This window comes from Panthera tigris, chromosome B3 (genome assembly GCF_018350195.1).
Source record: "Panthera tigris isolate Pti1 chromosome B3, P.tigris_Pti1_mat1.1, whole genome shotgun sequence".
Classification (NCBI taxonomy): Eukaryota; Metazoa; Chordata; class Mammalia; order Carnivora; family Felidae; genus Panthera; species Panthera tigris.
Genome location: NC_056665.1, coordinates 94,263,340 through 94,285,536, shown reverse-complemented (window position 1 = coordinate 94,285,536; position 22,197 = coordinate 94,263,340).

Here is a 22,197-nt window from a genome sequence, read left to right as displayed (position 1 = left end):
TGAATTTATGATTGCGTACACAACCCAACTTGAGACAGAGTCTCTCTCTAATTTTGTCTTAATTTAGCCTGTGGGCTAAATTCCCTTGTTCTCTGATTGTGGATTTGTAAGGATGTAAGCCCTTGACCACCTAAAGCCATTCTCCTAACATACGAGAAATTCTATGGCTGTAGAAAAAAATATCAATAAAAAAGAAACAAATATGAGCTCAGGATAGTGCTTAAAGTGTTCTTATCTTGTGATCTATCAGCTGAGGATTTCAGTGCTACCTTTATCCAGATGCTACATAATGCTAATTTTCTTTAGTCTCTCACCTATTATAGTGTTCTTATAATAACTCTCATTTATGATTAACTTAGCTTGAGCTGTGTTTCTGTGATCAACATACCCTGACTTACACACAGGTTTCTGGGATACATTATGTTAAAATATTTTTCTACTTTCATTTTTACCTTTATCCAGATTTCTTAGCTACTCATTCTTATTTAGTTTCAGTGTTGTGTTCCAAGAATTTGCATATGCCATTTTAACTTATTTGTGAAATACATTTACAAAATGTATTGTAAATAAGATCCATAAAGTTGATTTACACAATCAACAGTTTCCTACATGATAACAACTTTAAGTTAAGATAAAGCACAACAAAGTATAACTCACACATTGTATTAGCTATAGCTTTATACTGAATCAATAAAAAAAAGCTACAGCTTTATATTGAATCAATGAAAACAATAAGTGATTGGTTCATTCATAGGTGATGTTTCATTATAAATGTTTTTAATGTGTATTTATTTTTTTTAATGTTTATTTATTTTTGACAGAGAGACAGACAGAGTGCAAGCAGCGGAGGAGCAGAGAGAGGGAGACACAGAGTCTGAAGCAGGCTCCAGGCTCTGAGCCATCAGCACAGAGCCCAACGCAGGGCTCGAACCCACAGACAGTGAGATCATGACCTGAGCTGAAGTCAGAGGCCTAACCAACTGAACCACCCCGGCACCCCAAATGTTTATTTATTTTTGAGAGGGAGTGAGAGAGGGAGGGAGGAGAAGAGACGGAGGGAGAGAGAGAATCCCAAGCTGACTCCCTGCTGTCAGTGCTTGATCCCATGAATTGTGAGATCATGACCTGAGCTGAAATCAAAAGCCAGTGCTTAACCGACTGAGCCATCCTGGCACCCCGGTGATGTTTCATTATAAATACTATATGAATATATCATTATACAGATTGTGAAATATATAGATTACGAATGTATCATTATATAGATCTATGTAAATTATATAGATAGGTCTCTTCTTGAATGTGCACAAATAAGTTTATTCAGTGATTAGGTGGTAAAAACAACAACTCATAAGCAGTCTCACAGGTTAGACCTGAAAACTGCATAATGTTAAAGTTTCCAATATGGGAGAAACAAGTGTGGTATACGAGACATTATCCTTCCATAAAAAAAAAAAATTCTTTCCCCATGGGTAACATGTTTGTGTAGTTGGATAAGCAAATTATTTCAATGTAATGACTTCTATTTTTCTAATTAGCTAAACCAGAATTATATGATAAATATCTTTTCAGTTAAATTAATTTTATTTATTATTCCTTTTCTCTCGGAGTACTTATTTACCCCAGGTGACTTTGGATGAATCTAAATGATACACCAGATCCTTGATGATGTTGATGTAGGTGCCTTGAAACCTAGCTGGTAAGAGTGTGCTTTCTGGCATCACACTGCCTGGGTTGGTAGTGTGGCTCCCCTTCTTGTTGTTTTCTTTGGGAAGCCTCCTTACCCTCAATGGTATTCATTTTATGTGACTGTGTATATATTTAAAGAGTTAACATATGTAAAACAATGTCTTGAATAGAGTAAGTGGACAATAAAGTTTGCTATTATGTACTAACTATGGTGATTAATGATCATGGTAATCAAGAACATTTTAATTATTCTATATCACACTGGGCTCTGGGACTTTTCTTCACTAGACTTTTGGCAAGGATTCAGTATTTCCTAAATCCTATCCTTTCTCTCTCTTGATTTACTCCCTTATTATGCTGCATATCTTCTAGCAACTTATTAAGAAAAAAATATATGGGTGGTAAATCTTTCTGAGAATTAGTATGTCTGAAATGAGTTAATCTGTCTTCTCACTTGAGTGGATGTTTGCTGGTTTTAAATCCCTCTATCCATGTGCTTTCTGGTGTTTTGGAATTCCTGTAATAGGGTTCTCCTCTGTTCCATGAGATTGTCCAAATTCAAATTTACCTCCCTTGTTACCAACTTTTCTGATAAGAGTAAAGTTGGCTCACCAAAAATGCAAAAGCAAACTAGTGCCGCCACTCTGGAGAACAGTATGGAGATTCCTCAAAAAATTAAAAATGGAACTACCTATGGCCCAGCAATTGTACCAGTAGACATTTAACCAAAGGATACAAAAATGCTGATTTGAAGGGGCATGTGCGCCCCAATGTTTATAGTAGCACTATCAACAATACCCAAATTATGGAAAGAGCCCAAATATCCACCAACTGACAAATGGATAAAGAAGATATGGTGTGTGTGTGTGTGTGTGTATGTGTGTGTGTGTGTGTGTGTGTGTGTGAAATGGAATATTATTTGGTGATCAAAACACATGATATCTTGCCATTTGCAACAATGTGGATGGAACTAGAATGTATTATGCTAAGCGAAATAAGTCAAAGAAAAATATATGATTTCACTCAAATGTGTAATTTAAGAAACAAAACAGATGAACTTAGGGGGAAGGGAAGGAAAACAAGACAAAAACAGAGAGGAAGGTAAATCATAAAAGGCTCTTAAGTACAGAGAACAGAGTGTTCTTTGCAGAGGGAAAGAATCACTAAATTCTACTCCGGAAATCACTATTACACTACATGTGTAATTAAATTTAATTTTCATTAAATAAAATAAAAATAAATATAAAATAAAAGTTAAAATATAGGGGAAAAAGAGAATAAAGCTGCCCCATGTCCAAACTTCATTTGTCACTTGTTTAGAACTTAAGTTAGAGAAAGGAAAACATGGAGATATATTCAGTGAATCTGTCCTCTAGCATTTACACCACAACTGACACGTAGCACAGAAATAGAGTCAAATGAAATGGCTCAGGTGTTTGATATAGTCTGTGAATATTCCAGATCATGTACCTGGGAGTTTCTGATGAGTATTTTAAAATTCTCTTCCTTTAGTTCTTGCAGTACTGAAATGCACTCAAAAAACGGAAACTGTATCTCGAGTCATAGTTTACCATTCTGGGGAGATCAAATTATGTTATTTCTGCAGAAATCTCAGACTGAATGTTAGACTTGTTCTAAGCATAGCACAGATGACATAACCCTCTGTATTTCAGGTAATGATACTTCTTTATAAAATACTTATTTTTAAATCTTTATTCATTATTAATTATAATGATAAATTTAAATATAATTCATATATATTTATATAAATTTAAATATAATTATACATTATTTATAATTATAAATGAATAATTATTAAATAAATTCTTTATTTTTAAATCTGGGCTCTTCTAGATGTGGATCTAATAAAATGGTGCTGTAGGTTAGGATTTATTTACTTGAAAAGTGCCTCAATCTCTTGTTCAGGGATGGAATACTTCCACTGCTACTATGTATTCCATGTATTAGATAATTACTATGACACTGTTCTCAATATGGGAAGTCTCCCTGGATAGAGAGACTACTTTTAAAAGTAATATAACAAGAAAGAGCAGTTCCTCAGGCTTTCAAAATGTCCGACCTTTGTTGATCACCTACTATAGTCAAGCCTATAAGACAATCCACTAAAATATTGGAGGAGTATCTATATGCTGATTGAAAGAAGTTCCAGAACCTTTAAGACTACTTTTGTTCAAACTCCTTGGAAGAGAAAAGATTAATGATTGGTTAAATTTCACTGTGACTCAAAATATGAATAATAGTACCCCTGGGAGAAAATGTTGGAATGATGATTTGGGGACACAGACACATTTTTAAATGAAATATCATTAACATGTAACACTGTGTAAGTTTAAGATGTATGACATGTTGATTTGATACATTTATGTAATGCAAAATGATTATCACTGTAGCTGGAGCTAACACCTCTTATGTCACATGTATCATTGTATGCAAGTGATATACAACAAGAGAATAAAATGACAAAAAGATTTATATGCAAAGGTGATAAAAATAGCCTAAGACTATCTCAAGCTAGGCTATTTACTCAAAGATAATTATAAAATACCAATGAAAGACATAAAAACAAAGACATGAATAAATGTGGAAGTTTTGATTCTTGCTGAAATACTAAACACAGTAAAGATGACACCACTCCTAAGTTAATATATAGACAGTCTATTCTAATTAAGTGCCTGTGGGGTATTTCATAAAATTATCATTAAAGAAAGTAAACTGTCTGGTAAAGTCAGCAAAAGTATTTTTCAAGGTACTGATGGTAACGTTCTTCAAAATATTTGAAGTGTATCATAAATTTAATCTATCTAGCATGTGTGATATATTTAAACTGAAATGGCAATAATCTATGTTTTCTAAAAATTAGTGTTTCCAAAAATTAACTCAAAGTTTTATACTAAAATTAAATGAAGAACTAAAAGTAAATCAACAATGAGAAGTTTCACTAAAGCAATATTATTATAATTAAATGTAAGAAGGAAGACCACATGAAAGATATCTCCTACCACATGTCATCATATATATTGAGTGAATAATGATTTGTATCTTAAAAATAACTTGTCAAAAACTTCCTATAGCAGCTGAATGGAGATACATATAATATTTTTTAATAAATGGCTATACATTATTACATTCTGGTACGAAAAATACATACAATAAAATATAATGAAAATAAATTGTAAAAGGAAAGCAAGAAAATGAGGAAAATAGGTTACAAGTATAACAGAGAATAGCCATTATCCAAATGTAAAAAATGTATCCAAATGTGTTAGCATAAAGGACAAATCATTTTTGAAAAGTAGAAAAAGAAGTATTTAGTTTCAATGTACTGACATTATTATATATTTTCATTCCTGACTATACAAATATTCTGTAAGCGTCCTGAGTCAGAATTTGTATCATATTAGTGGTTTTATCTTCAATTAATAGAATGTTGTGTCACACTAGGTACCCAAAATAGACTAACTGAATTCAGTAAATAAAGTGAAAAATTCAAAGTATAAATTATATTCATATCCTCACTAGCAATAGCAATTCAAAATAGAAATACATATATATAAATATATATATATATACACACACACACACACACACACACACACATTGCTGTATAAGATTAAGTAATTTTCTTTCACGCAATGGAAAGTTACTCTGACAATTTAAGTGAATAATGAATTGTATTTTGTATATTCAAAGAAATACTTGTTTATGAAAAAGAAAAGTTGCTGACAGGCTCAGCAAAGGCAGGGTGATACAGCTCTGGGGATATAGGGGTCCAAACCAAAGCACAATCTTACCAGAGTGTGCATCTATCAAGATGAATCAACTGAAGTCATTCGTAGTCTTTAGGTTAATGTTTAATGTTTAGAGAAGACCAGTGGTAGGTCTGTCCACTCATGGACTCAGAGTAGGAGAAGAATGATTCTGCAAAATATCTATTACTAGAACAATGAGAAGGATAATGGATAGTTCCAATCAAGGTCAAGTACAGATACTATTACTCACTTATTAAAACTATAAAAGTAAATTACATATAATTTAGTGTTGTGATGTGGAAGAATATGTACACTTGTATGTTGGTAGTAAATTGCCTCAGTCTTTTAGGAGAGCAGATATATTATATGTATTATAAGCTATAAAATCACTCACATATTTCACTAATAAAATGCTACTTGGGGAATGCACTCCAAGGAATTTATCCCCCACTGCCTCTGTCCCTCATTTTATTGAAGCATTCCTAGACAAGATATTTATCATTGTGAATATTTTTAAAAAATACACTCAAGTGGCCAATAAGATGTGAGTGACTAAGTAAATTAGGTATATTTTGCATAATATAAAATGTTAATGATTTAAACAGTCAAAGCCTCTCAAAAAAGGGACTTCATTTTTGCTATTTTATTTTCTTCTTTTAAACAATTTCTTGTTGTTGTTGTTGTTGTTGTTGTTGTTGTTGTTGTTGTTTTTAATTACATTGGTAATACAACGTAGTCCCCACTTCCAGGATGACCTAATAAGCTTCTCAAAGACCAATCCCTACATAGATAAGAGCCATACAGTGGACAAATTATTTAAAAAAAAAAAAAAAAAAAACAACTACTTGAAGGCATTAGAGAATAAACAAAACCAGTAGATACTGAGAATAATTTACTCTTGGATAAAAGGAATGACAGGAATTGGATATCTTTATTTTTTATAACTTTTATTTTGAGGGCAGTTCCCAGTCTGTGCCATGTGGGATATGTAAAGCTCCAATGAGAACCTGTGGTCTTAATGGCTTAAAGAACCACAGGGCAAGATTTGGAAAAACACAACCACTAGAGTGGCAGGGTTCTGAAATAAAACCTTCTTGCTTGCCTATTCTAGCTTCTAGAGGCTGTCCATATTCCTTGGCTTTTGTCCTTCTTTATCCATCTCTCAAGCCATCAATACTGTATATTTCTAACCATTTCCCCTGTAGTTAATCTCCCTTTGACTTTGACCTCAGCTGGGAAAAATTCTTTGCTTTTAAGGCCATATATTATTGGGTTGGGCACACCTGGATACCCAGGATACCATTTCCCATCCCAAGATCCTTAATTTAATCATATCTGCAAGTCTTTTTTAAAGAAAGAGAGAGATTGAGGGAGTGTGCGCATGAGCAGGGGAGGGGGCAGAAGGAGAGAGAGAATCTTAAGCAGGCTTCACACACGGGGCTTGATCTCACCACTGTAAGATCACGACCTGAGCTAGACACCCACGCCCCCTTGCAAGTTTCTTTTCTTTTTCTTTTCTTTCTTTCTTTTTTTTTTAATGTAAGATATCATGTCCACAGGTTCCAGGGATTTGGACATGGATATCTTTGGAAGGCCATTATTCTGCTTACCACATCACACATGTTAGGTGCAGCTCTAAGCACACAGCTAAGATTAAAAGGAATACACTCTAATTTGAGCTTCCAACTACCACAGGGAAGATTTTTATATGTTGAGTCCAACTAAGTTAACTGCCTGCTTCAAAGAGAAAACACACTTATGTGGTACTCTTCAAGTTTCAAGATAACATCTAATATTACTTAAATTACAAAGAAACTAGAAAACATGATCTGCCTCTGGAGAGAAACAATCAATGGAACCAAATGTGAGATGACTCCAATGTCGGGATTAACAGACAAGGATTTTAAAGTGATTCTTATAACTATGGTCAAGGACACAAGGGAAAATATGCTGACAAAGACAAGATAGAAAATAGAGGTATAGAAATTATATAATAGGGCCAAATAAAAATTCTAGAAATAAAACAAATAACACATGTTCCTTTTTTAGTATTCAAAATGACAATTTTTACCTTCTTTACTCCTCTAATCTCATACAATGCCAAAAAAAAAAAAAAGATTAAAAAATTCTGTTCCACTGCTGAAATTAGGACATGGAATTTTTCAGAAAGTTCTGTAAAATATCTGTAATATATGAGGCAGAAGAAGTCAAGATGAGGGAGTCATGCTGAAATACCTATGATGTCATACCAGAAAAGGAATGGCTCCCAGAGAAATATGTAAATAATTTCTCCCCAATATAACCCAAGCTAAGGGCAGCAGTTGTTGACAGTAAGGACTTTGGGTGGGGAGCTGTGTGACAATTAGGAGGGGAAAATCTGAAGAATGTTGTGTGACCTCAGCAAATGCACCTCAGGGGCTGCTCATTCTCAGATTTTACTGAACCACTCAACAGCTAAAGTGAGAAATTAGCTGTTACAGGTTCCTAATATTGCTAGTATGAAAATAAGAGGAGGTAGAATCTCCAATTTCATCTTGTTGAAACACTAAGGGGTGAAAGCCACTAAGGCGATCAACTTTTAGTATAACTCTTTCCCATGATAACCCTAGCTCTTGCTGAAGGCAATCACTAAAAAAACCACAGCAGAGACTATAGGTGCGTGCAGGTGGTGGTGTAGGCTGAGAGAAAACTGAATGACTTTAGGAAATTCCTCAGAACCTGGCCACCAGGGGACCTGATTAGAGCATTTGATCTCCAGTTTTACCTGTTACGGACAGGACATTGAATGAACTGAATTTTAGTAGTAACAATCTTCATGGCCATTCCCTGAAGATTGATGAAATGGTTTTGAAGCCCACAAAGGAAGATCAATGAAATAGTGATCTATACAATTGCTGAGAGAGTCCAAAGAAGCCATCAATATGTCAATATGACCCAGTTCTCCTTAATCAGAGGTATGCACAAGAATCCCCTGAGAAGCTTTCTCAAAATATATGCACCATAGACTATTCTGGACTTTCTGGTTCTGATTCAGGATATGTCAATTGTATCCAGGCACATGCATTTTTAGAAAAAAAAAAATCAAGATATAATTATGAAGCACAAGGTATTTTGAAAGCTATTGATATAGATTAACAGAGATTATCAGTTGAAATTGATATAGACTGCAAACTATTCATATAGATTACCATTTGCAAACACAAGCAGATAATGAAAAATCAGAAAACTCATGAAGAGAAATGGAGATTCAAAAGAGAAACATTAAACTTAGCCAGTACAAAAGCTGCACTCTCCAGAGAAAGAGAGTCGATGCAGACTGCAGAAAATAGGGGTACCTGGGTGGCTCAGTCAGTGAAGTATGGGACTTTGGCTCAGATCATGCATGATCTCACAGTTGGTGAGTTCAAGCCCTGCATTGGGCTCTCATCTGTCAGCGTGGAACCCACCTCAGATCTTCTGTTTCCCTCTCTTTCTGCCCCTCCCTCACATGATCTCCCCCTGCCAAAAAAATAAACATTTAAAAAATGCAGAAATAATTTAATAGATCAATATGTATTTTTTTTGTGTAATTCAAAATGTCACTAAATTAATCCAGAATAGGCTATTGAGAAAAATAAACTCTTGGAGTATATTTTGAACAAAAGTAGTATAGGAAATTCTGATATATAGTTGAAAACCAGTTTAATAAAGATTAAAAGAGACAGAAGAAAAACTATAGGAAAAATTGTCAATTCAGAGTTAGGAAAAGGAAAACATAAAGGGAGAAAACAGAATACTAAAGATTGGAAATGACAGAAGAAATAATACCATACACATGTGATTACAATAAATGTACACAGGCTAAATACATGTTCTTATAAAAATGTGACTCATATTAATTAGGGCTGAAGCACTCCTCGCAGCAAGAGAAGGAGGAATTCTATGTCAAGGCAAATTTCACCTACTTTATAATTTTGTCCTGGCTGGCCCAGATGACTGAAACTCAAAGACCTGGAGGAACAATTTGCCATAAGAGTATGGACACATTTGGCAATAATTGGATTTCTTAAATGCAGATAAGTAATGTTATTTTTACCCATATATATATTATTCATTGTCACCTAACCATGACAAGGATAAAACCCATTTCTGACATGAAAAAAAAAGTGACTCCTACTGCATAAAGAAACATAAAAAAGGATTTAAAAAAAGAGATAATCAAAGATATGAGTTCATCCAACATTAATAATTGATGAAGTAGTCAAACTTGCTTTTACTTGTTATTTTTGCAAAGTTTTATTGATAGTGGATAGATTAAATAATAAATGAAGTAATTGATTAATGAATAGAATACTATATAGCTTTCATTAAGATTGAGTTATAACTACATGTATAGAAATGGAAAGATATCCTTGACATACTGTTGAGTTTAAAACTGATTATACAGCAATAGGCATAGTGTGAATGGATTTTAAGGTATAAAACCAAAGTAATGTTATTTCTGGTTGATGCAGAATATGTAGAGAAACTTCTGACATTCTTTAACATATAAACCTCATTGTTTTCATTTTCATGACAGGCATGTAGCATTTTTTTTAAAACCAGTAAACACAAAAATATTTTATCATAAAAATAGCTAGACTGAAAATAATGCATAAATTATGAAGAATGAAGAGAAGCTGAATGACATAAAAATGATTTATGAATTCTACAAAAATAGAAGCACTAATAACATTTTGATGGACTATATTGTATTAATCTCTGTGTTATTAGGGCCTAATACAAGGCCTGACACATAGTAGATATACAACACCTATTTGTTAAATGAAACTAAGATGATACTGGAAATGTCTACATAAAATATCATGTTGAGAAGGTTCTACATACTGCTTACAATATTTTTACTTATTTCAATTATGTAGCTGTATAAATATGTATTTTCTATTAAATCAATAAAGGCTGAAAGAAAATAAGTAGTGGAAATTTTTGGAATACCTTATTAGTCTTATAAAAATCATTAATTATTTTTCATGTACTGGTAGTAGTAATTAACAAGGCAATCAGGTTCCTGCCTTCTTGGATTCTGCAATCTTATTAGGCATGTGATAAACAAAGAAATAATGAAGAAGATTCTTCCAAATTGATGTACATTCTATAAACAACCAAAGAAAGCCATTAATTACAAGAAAGCCATTAATATGTGCTGAGAGAGGATTTTGAGGAATCAAGTACAAAGTCTCAGAGTCTGTAAAACAGTGGCATACTCAAGGAAAATTCAGTAGTAATAAATAGAGTGGATATCAGTGCTTTGGGAGAGAGTAAAAGGAACTGAAGTTAGACAAATGGACAAAGACCAGGTAATCCAGAGACTTTGCAGCCACAATAGAATGTTTGGATATTATTCAGTGTGTAATTGGAAATCACTGAAGGATTTAGCAAGGAGGGACATGATTAAATTTACATTTTAATAACATCAGTCTGGCTGTTCTATGGAAGAAAGGTTGAGGGGTAGAGGCAAAAGTGGAAAATGAGATTGGTTACGACAATTTTGCAATAGTCCAAGAAAAGATGCTGATTTGGATCATACGGAAGCAGTAGAGAGGGAAATACTTGGATGAATTTGATATGAATGTGGGAGGAGGACATATCCATTGGTTCTAGAAAGTGAGGGCTGGGAGGAAACAAGCATCTTGGACCGTTTGCTAAAATATAAAGGTGGGAAGAATAACATGTTTTGGTAGATGAAATCATAGTTTATTTTGGAAACGTTGAGTTTGTGGTCTCAAATATTCAAAAGAAATGTCAGTGAGACTGTTTCAATTTCAGTGACAATGTCTGGCCTGTGGGTATAAATTTGGGAGCCATCACTACCTAAAGTCATGTGAATAAAAAGCTACTCCTATAGACCTTTCGCTAGTGTTTAACATATTCCTTCTTTCCCCCATGGTTAAGAAAGTCTCCTTAATATGTATATACACATATATATTGTTAGTGAAGTTAAGATGTCAGATTTGAAAATTTTATTATTGGGCTCTTGTACATTGCTTCACACATATTGGATTGACAATAAATGTTTGTTTCATGAGAATAAGAATTAATTTTAATTTTGTAGAGAAGGCTTTTTAAGTCCACATATGGTACTTTAAAAATATATTATTTTGCCATACACAGTCAACAAAAATAACTCCCTACAAATTATTTTCTGATACTTGTCTGAATACTCAAGTATATTTTGTTTGACTACAATGAAATAAACAAATACTGAGGAACTTTAATGTTACACTCTATATTTGAAAAACTCAGGTAATAATATTACAGTTTTGACAGTTTCCTGCTTTACATTCAGTCAAATCTATTCCTGAGAACAAAGCCCTTGGATGGGTTCATCTGTAATCTCCTTGAGGGTTTTGAAGGACATCTCCCACCTAGCTTCCCAAGAGTTAATTCTTTATTTGGCCAGCACTCAGATACCAACCCAAATCAGTCCCATATCTCCCGCTGACATGCATCACCAAGCAGTCTGACACTGTATTTCAAATGTTGTTGCTGTTGTTGTTGTTGTTGTTACTGTTATGATTATTGAAAATTATAGACATTAAATTAGTTTCTTGGTATAGTTCCACCATATAGCTGCAGGTCTATAAATTAATCCTATTCCACATAAAACAATGACATATTTAGGTATTTATATTCTGTTTTCAGAAAAAGATTTATTTTTCTTCTGTAATAGAAAAAGTCAATATCCAAGACAAAGTCAAAGCCCACGTCATTTTTAGCTTACGCAATAATACTAATACCTCCTTGACATGTTTGCTTGATGTTTATAGAAATATGCCTTGATTTAGGAGGAATTTTAAACTAGCTTATCTTCACTGTTTTGAGTCATCTTTTTCATTTCAGATCTGAAAACCAAAATGCATATTCTAAATAACATGAGCCTTTCAATATGCTTCTATTCCATTCTTAGGAATGCCAGAACTTTAGTTTCAAAGAGGATTATTTCCCTTGATTTTTATTTAGTAAGACAGAAGAGAATCTTGTTACTGACATGTTACTATAGCAAAATTGGCAAATACTATTTTAAAAATTCATCAGTATAAACTTTGGTCATGAAGTTTAAAGGCCTCTGCTCCTTGTTGATTCAGAAAATAATATTGACATAAATATAAATCGACTTATCATGAAAAAGCTACCTGAATTATTCACCTGAGTGTTTTAAATATATTGTTATGGCTAAGTCACAGCTGACATGTACAAGCTTTCCCATAATATTAGATTTAACTGTTAATGGGCACGATGCATTATTCAGTTACAAACAATGAAGGATAAACTAGTAAATGATAATAAGTATAGAAGTTGATATGTTGTGACTTTTCTTTGAAAAATTTTAAAAAGTTGAACTGTTAACTGTTCCAACACTGAATAGTTTCTTAACTCTCTACAGTGTTCAATGTGCCTACTACATATATTAGTTATGTGGTTTATCTTGCAGAGTTCCTTACTGAAGTGATCTCAAGTGCCTATAGCTAAATTAAATTTTTCACCCTCTGATGGCACAGTCATCAATAACTATAACCCATTGATTTTATCACCTTTTCACTTCTCTCCTAAGCCAACTTAATTCCATGGCCAATTACTATAATAGCTCCCTTACACATACTCTCTCAACTGTCTTCTCTTGTTCTCACTTTGCCACAGTTGCTTTGCCAGAGGGTAAAACTCAAGGCCCAGTTTGTACCTACAATCTCCAAGCTGACACACACACACACACACACACACACACACACACACACACCACACACCACACACCACACACCACACACACACACCCCCATGCTGATTGCTTTGCTTTAAATTCAAGGGCAATAGCCTCAAAAAGAGGCCTGAAGGCCGCCCAGCAAGCATACTGCGCTGCCCTCGCTCCATATTCTCTCATTCTCATAAACAGCTACACACCTTCTGCTCTTTCTTTTAATTGCTCACACGACCCCCACCCCATTATGATAACCTTCCAACTTTTCTAAGAGTATTCTAAATTCCCACCATCATAGCTACCAACCAGCATCTGCACCCTTTCTTTTCTGTACCATAGATGAACTATTGTTTTTGTATAAGACTGACTCCTCCACTTGTGCCCTCTCATCTACCCAAGAACATTGTTCAGCAATTCCTTTTTCTCATGTATTGCCAATTGCTTCTCCTCTTCACTGGATCATTTCCATCAGCATACGTACATCCTGCAATTTCTTTCACCTTAAAAAAATACCTACTTGCGGTACCTAGGTGGCTCAGCTGGTTAAGGGTGGGACTCTTGGTTTCAGTTCAGGTTATGATCTTATGGTTTGTGAGATCAAGCCCCACTTCGGGCTCTGTGCTGACCATAGGGAGCCTACTTGAGATACTCTCTCCCCCTCCCTCTCTTTGCCCCTCCTCTGCTCACACACGACGCTCTCTCTCTCTCTCTCTCTCTTTCTCAAAAAATAAATAAATAAACAAACTTTATTGAAAAAAGTCTATGTTATCTACCATTTGACTACAGTTCCACATCTGGGCTCCTATTTACACTAATTCTCTTGGAAAGAAGAGTCTATATTCACTGTCTTAAATTTTTCTCCCCCTTCTCCCTTAAACTTATACCAGCCAGGCTTTCAACTTCACAACTCCACAGAAAAATGTCATTTTGGATGTCACCAATATCTTCCACACTGAGGAATCCAATAGTTATTTCCCAGTCTTCATCTGGTTTGATTCGGCAGTATTTGACGCAGATGATCAATCTGTTCCCTGAAATGTTTTCTTCACTTCCTGTACAGAACACACACTTTCACAGGGTTTTTTTTTTTTTTTTTTTTTACTTCACAGACTACTTTTTTGCAATCTCCTTTACTGATTCCTCCTTATCTCCTCCAATCATTTCCTTTGTCATGTTTCAGGGCTCTGACTTTGAATTTCTTCTCTTTGTATCTTTAATGAATATAAAGTGGCTGATTGGCGACGGTCCCATTAACCACTTTAAATGCTGTCTGTACAGTGAAGACTCAAAAAAATTATAGCTCTAACCTAGACCTTTCCTTTAAATTCCAAACTTACATACCTATCTTCCTGCTTAGCATAACAACTTGGAAGTACAAAAGCCATTTCCAACTTAATACACCAAAACCCCAATTCTTGATATCCATTCCCATATTCTGTTTCTCCTCAAGTTTTCTCCATGTAACTAAATATTTTCTTTCAGTTGCTCAGGCTTAAAACTTTACTGCCCCCTTTTATCTTTTCCTACATTTAGTCTATCAGTAAACCCTGAAAGCTATTGTAAGGACAAATAAAAACTAAAAGGAAGAGGCTTAATCCTCCTTATGTAAAGTCAGCAAAGAGACTTTTCCCATCCCTACCACTTTTCTTAGCATTTACTTTAGGAAATCTTTAATTTTAAATATTTTTTGAAAGGAGTATACACATTTTGAAGACAAGGTGTGGGCTTATTATCAGTTTTGTGACCCAGAAATGTCTTTCTTAAGGACCTGGGAGCCATCTCTTTGAAATGTAAACATTTCTGTGGGAAGGTAGGAGCCTGACTTCAGCAGACACATTGTCTGAGTTGCAAAACTACTTCCTACAATGATAAAAGAATCTTCTTTCTCTTCCAGATAAAGCTGATTAACTACCATAGATGGTCACCTCAGTTACCAGGTACATTTAGGGTAAACTATATGTGATAAATGGTGCCGTCAAGTCCTCTTAACTTGAGGACTAGTTATTGTCTTGAGATCATGTATGGAATGGGTTGTATCTTCCTTATCATATAGAAGGGTGATATTTCTTTCTGTCTGTAATCTCTTAGCAAATTGACTATGATGTGTACCACATTCTACTTTAATGTTTTTTCAATAATAAAACTGTTTCTTTTCTCTACTACTCCTGTGGAGAGGATTTCTATATTGGGAGAAGATTTTGTTTTCCATTTTATTTCCCAACATTTTATTTTCCAAATTGACCCAGAATGTGTAATTTCTCACAACCTGAACTTCTACGATCCTGGTCCAAGCTACTTGCTCATCTCATTAGAATTACTGAAACATCCATCTGATTAGCCTTCCTCTTTCAGTCTTCATCCCCTTAAATTTTATTGTAACACTATAGCTAGATCTCTTTTAAATCTGAAATGAGATCATATTATTCTTCTCACATTAACTTCTTATACAAAATTACTGTAATCTATAGAAAAATTAAGGAAACATGCAATTTGTATAAAATTAGTCTAGATATACCAATTGTTAACTTTCTGCAACATTATTTTATCTTTCACTATATTTTACTCATATATATATGTATAAAACATACATAATAACATATATGACTAGAATATGTATATGGCTAGTATTTCTGAACCATTTTATTTTTTTAAAGTTTATTTATTTTGGTAGAGAGAGAGAATACAAGTGGAGAGGGGCACAGAGAGAGGGAGACAGGGATTCCCAAGAAGGCTCCGCACTGTCAGTGCAGAGCCCGATGTGGGGCTTGAGTTCATAAACTGCAAGATTATGATCTTAGCCAAAGTCAGACACTTAACCAACTGAACCACCCAGGTACCACTGAACCATTTTAAAGTAAGTTGCAGTCATCATTATAATTCATCCCTAAATATTGCAGCATGTATCAATTAAGAGCAAGGACATTCTTCTACATAACCATAATACCATCAGCGCGCCCAAGAAATTTAACAATGATACAACGATATTGCCTAATAGTCTGTTTTCAAATGTTTTAAATTGCTTCAAAAGTTCTTTATGTTTTTAATATCCAGGATGTAATAGGAGATAATAAGATAATGCATTACACTTGAATGTAGTGTGTCTTTAGTAGAAAGAAAAGAGTTCCTTCTTTTTATTTGAATATTGCCCAATTTTTAAAATATAATATCTCTTAATCTACAATTGCTTGGCTATTTCCTTATGGTTAAATTAAGGTTGAATAGTTTCGCAAGAATACTAAAATAAGTAATGTTGTGGATTTCTCATTGAAAGGAGAAGACACATCAAGAAATACATTGTATCAGTCAGTCCCATTGTGGTGGTATATGCCAAATCTTTACAAAGATAACAACTTTAGGGGGCACCTGGGTGGCTCAGTCGGTTAAGCATCGAACTCTTGATCTCAGGTTAGGTCTTGATGTCAGGGTCCTGAGTTCTAGCTCTGTGTTGGCTCCATGCTGGGCATGGAGCCTACTTTAAAAAAATAAATAAATAAAAATAACTTTAACTCTTTTCATATAACACATAATCTATTGTATGATATTTTCAGATATGACAAATACCCTCTAACCCAATGACTTTGTACCTAGTGGTTTAATATTTGTTAATGATATTTCTCTACATTTGTTATTATCATGGCAATGGGAAATGGTAATTTTCATAATGTAACATTTATTCTACATTTATTAGTTAGCATAATCTGAAAACAATTGATTTTTCTACTACCTCTCCCTTTTGTTAGTAGAACTTTGGCTTTATGGATTGATGTTCTAAAAACAACAAAATGTGGGGGTGCCTGGGTGGCTCCGTCTGTTAAGCTTCTGACTCTTGATTTCAGCTCAGATCATGACCTCATGGTTCTGTGAGTTCAAGCCCCGTATCAGGTTCCCTTGGTATTCTCCCTCCCTCCTACCCTCTCTCTCTCTCTCTCTCAAAATAAATAAAGTTAAAAAAAAGAATGCAATGTGTTATAATTCATGACTGCATCAGTCAGGATTTACACAAGATTCAGGAAATATCATATATTTTAAAAGAGATTTTAATATAAAGAACAATTAACCACATAAAGATGTAAGCAGGTAATTGAAAAGGCAAATAAAACAAACACAATAAAATCCTAAGGTATCATGGAAATAGTGACAATGAAGCAAGTAACATTTCAGGACCAAGAAAGAATAATGATAGTAATCAGATAAGAAAGCAGTTTAAGGGTCCAGAGTGATATGCAGAAAGAGGGTATGTTTAGGCAATGCTTTTTAGATGATGGCTTTTTAGTGAGAGGATCCTTTACTACAGTGAATTTTCTGGAGGTCCAATAGTAAAAGAGTGCCAGCTTCCCTACAATTTAAGCAACAGAGTATGTTTTCTAGCTTTTGAAATTTTAGTTATTTGACACGTAGAAAAATCTTAGAGCAGTTCTAATTTTGATTCCTTTTATTATAATTGAATTTTGAATATCTTCATGTGTTTAGCGCCATGTTTACAGATTTTTTTGTTCTTTCATCTCAGGATTTAGTTTTTTCATTTTATTCTCAATTTTAAAGACATAGTTTTTGCAGTTTAAAAAATTTTAGATGGTGCTAATTATACTAAAGGAAGACAATTTGTTCTCACACACTGGCCAGATATCTAAAGGAGAAACCCTCTGATCAGCTGCTCCCTTCCACATGGAAATTCTTGTAATAGTAAAACTGGGACTTTGTGGATGCTATTTATTCAAGAGGTTTCCCATGTAGATTCCAAACAGAGATATGTTGCATATAGCTGCAAACTGATTTAGTGAGTTGTTTGCTACAGATATTTATGTTGAGGATTTAGCTATTCTTTGGACAGTATCAGCAACTTTAAAAATAATACATTATATACTTCTCTGGAATGACTCATTGCCTCTGGAGAATACTGTGATAGTCCCATTTTATAGATGAGAAAATTGTGACTCAGACAAGTTAAGCAAATTATCTAAGGTCTCACATTAAGAAATGGGCGAAACTAGAAATAGAACACAATTCTTTCATCTGTGATGCCAAATTTTAACGACTGCTGCCTTAATCCTTCTGCAATACCAGTTTTTAAAACTCTATGCCATTTTCAGTCTCCTTCTTGGACACTCCAATTACATCATTATACACCTATCATTACTAAAATTTATGGCTTCTCCTGTGGCCTTGCAAAGTGAAAACTACTTAATTTTGCTCAAATTCTGCATTTTTAAGAGTATTGTCCTAGTTACCTCTTGTCAGGTTCAAATGGTTGGTCCTCCACATTCTGTGGCTTTGAAGCGCATGCGTTAGTAATTCTTCTCACACCTGCCTTCCCTATAGTCTTTCCTTCATATTTATTGAATATTGTGGCTCTCACTCAAAATTGTTTTATTCATATAAAATGCTAATAGGAAAAATATGTAGCTTACTATGTACTACCTTACACTTATAGAGCACTTACTTGGTCTAGCCAGTAGATTGTAAAATTTTCATAGGTATTATCTAGTCCTTAACAACCTTATGAAGTAGGTGCAATTATTATTAAAGTTTTGCAAATGAGGACACTGAAGCAACAATGACCATTTTGGCCATATTGCAGAAATGATGGAGCAAGGATCTGACCTGGGTTGGGGTCTTCCTTCATTGCTTATACTCTACTGCTATTGCAGTAGTTTTTACCTCGATACCCAGGGTTCATTGTCTCACTGCTTTGAAGAATGAAGAGGTGGACACAAAATCAGCAGCAGGCAGAAGTTTATTAGAGTATAAGATTAGAAAGCAAGAATAGTATGAAAACTCTCTTTACAAAGAGGGAGCATTCAAAGGTGAATACCTGTGACTATAGACAAGGGTACCTGTTTTATAAGGTTTGGTCAGCCCTCCCTTCCCTTCCCCCTCATTCCATCTCAGGTTCTACCCTTAGTGGCTGGATAACTCTAGGTGCTGGGTTGTCTATTCCTGATTGGCTGGACTCCAATGTGTGAGGAGTCAGACTGGTCATACTCTCCCTCCTGTAGGTTTCATGGTTTACTTTTTTTTTTTTTTTTTTTTTTGCTTAGGTATTTCTTAAAAAATTTTTTAATGTTTTTTTATTTATTTTTGAGAGACAGAGCATGAGAGGGGTAGGGTCAGAGAGAGAGACACACACACACACAAAATCCAAAGCAGGCTTCAGGCTCTGAGCTGTCAGCACAGAGCCCAATGCGAGGCTCGAACCCGCTAACCATGAGATAATGACCTGAGCCAAAGTTGGACACTTAATGACTGAGCCACCCAGGTACCCCTAGTTAGGTATTTTGATTGTCAAATTCCTGAGGGAAACCTGAGGGGGAGTAGGTGGTGTCTGCTGACAATCTTAAGAGGGACTGTAAACCCAAGGAGGTTTGCTGTAGTCAAACGCTCCCAACAATGTTCCAAAATATGTTTTTCCCCACCTAGGGACCTCGGGTCTTAACCTTTTCCTCTCTGCCTATTTTATCCTATCTTTCCCTATCACATTGCCTCCAACAGTATAACAGAAAGAGTAAAAGCTTCTTCAAGATAGCAAATCTATTAGGCCAATTTTTCTTTTATAGGAGAATGCAGTTGATTCTCTCTAGTCTTGGGGAATGTGTTCAACACGTGAGAGCATAACCAGAATCTTCTTACAAAAACAAGTTATAAAAATTTATGATAGTTAATGAAAACTTGAGGAACACTTGGAAAAACTGGATATATGACAGAGAAAATAAATAATAATTTCACTTAAGAGTGAACAGTTCTCCAACCTGGCCTCAGGTTATTTACCTTACTCTTGGCAAGCTTTCCCGTGGCAGGGGTAGATGAATTCTTATTAACAAGAATTTCCATGTTTCATCCTAAGTTCTCTTCAATCAAAAAGAATTCTTTTCTTTACCCAGTGTAAGTACTATACCATTTTCTGCCTCAGAGTAACTTAAAATGGAGACATCATTTCTAGAAAAACAAGAAACACGAACCTCCTTAACACACTTTCAAAAATGAGATAATTTGACTCTCATATCTAAAAAAAAAAAAAAAATCAATCACAATAATCCACAGTACAATTACCAGTCTGAGCCCTTCAGTCTTTTCTTTTTTTAATGTTTATTTATTTTGGGGGGAGAAAGAGAGCAAGCACGCAAGCAGGAAAGAGGAAGAGAGAGAAGGGGACAGAGGATCTGATGCAGACTCTGTGCTGACAGCAGAGAGCCGGATGCAGGGCTCAAACTCACAAACTGTGAGATCATGACCTGAGCTGAAGTTGGATGCTTAATCAACTGAGCCACCCAGGTGCCCCGGAGTTGTTCAGTCTTAATTTGTACAATGTTAGGACTCCACCAGTCCAGTTCAGATACAATGATCCCAGTCAATTAATTAAGTTCTTTGTCACATTCTGTCAGCTTGATATGGAAAGAACATTAAGCCAGTATGTGACTTCTTTCCCCGTCAGTTTTGTGATTTTCTGAAGACAAATGACTTAAGAAATGAAGAACTGATATACCTTGAACTGGCTTCTTTTTTTTCTCAAAATTTATATCCTGGATGTTTACTTAGATAATTGATATCAGAATTGTAGAGCCAGAAACAACTTGAGAATTAATCTAACCCATATTTAAGGTGAGAACAGATGTCTTTCTATGTAGTTATGTAACGCATGGTCACACATCTAGTTAATGCCAGTGCTCTGACTAGAATAAAATTTCTTCTACATCTAATTCAGAGAAGAAGTTCTAGGAAGACATAAAGGATATACATATATATTTTATATATGATACACACACACACACACTGAAAAGTTAAAGAAGTTAAAAGTCTATATAAGCAGTATGATTTTTAGGAAATGAGAATTATACTTATGAATCCTGGTCTAATAGGACTCTAAAATAGGAGTTAGCTCACTTTTTCTATAAAGGGTCACGTAGTAAAATTTTCAGCTTTGTGGGCCAAATGATCAATCTATCATAGTGAGAAAATGGCCATAGACAGTATGTAAATGAATGAGTATGGCTGTGTTCCAATTAAGCTTTATTTACAAAAACAGGAGATAGGCTACAGTTTTCTAATTTCTATTCTAGATTGATGCATGTATTATTTTGCATGTATTCTTTTGATTGGTCAGTCATTCCTTAAATATTTATTAAGTAACTATTTTATGCCAGTAACTATTCTAGACATTGAAACCAAAGCAGCAAAGATAGCAAACTACCTGTTCATACAGTTTAGGGTCTGGTGACAATACATTATTAATTTAGTATATATTAATTAGCAGTGTTAATTTACTATCTACTAAATAACACTATTAATTAGCATATACTAAGTAGTAAACTAATGACTGAATATTATTTTGGATGAGGCAAAAACTGCATAAAGAAAAATATAGCAGAATAAGTTACTACATTTGGAAAGGGCAAGGAAGGACTTGCTAATTTAAAAAGCAGGGGTAAGGGGCACCTGGATGGCTCAGTTGGTTAAGCATCCGACTTTGGCTCAGGTCATGATCTTACGGTTCATGAGTGCGAGTCCTATGTCAGTTCTGTGGTGACAGCTTGGAGCCTGGTGCTTACTTCAGATTCTGTGTCTCCCTCTCTCTCTGCTCCTCCTCACTCATGCTCTGTCTCTGTCTCTCAAAAATACCTAAGTGTTAAAAGTTTTTTTTTTAATAAAAAATAAAAAGCAGGGCCAAGAAATTCTCTCTGATGACATAACATTTGAGCATAAGACTGAATCAGGTGGATACAGGCACCATGTTGATAACTGGAAAATTTAGTTAGCAGTCCTATGTAGATGGCTGTTCAATTTGTCTGTTTGCTTTTCTCTCTCTCCCATTATTTAGTTCTTTTAACATCTGATTCAAATGTGTCCTGTTCCCTGATATCTGCACATGGTTGTCATTTGATACAATCCTTTTGATCTATTTTAACTGCTCCAAACACCTTGGTGAGGTACAGGGTCACTTACCTGACACAGAAGGCTATTGAAACACCCATACCTTAACCCTGGTATTTGTGAACTGAGGTAGCAGCATTGCAT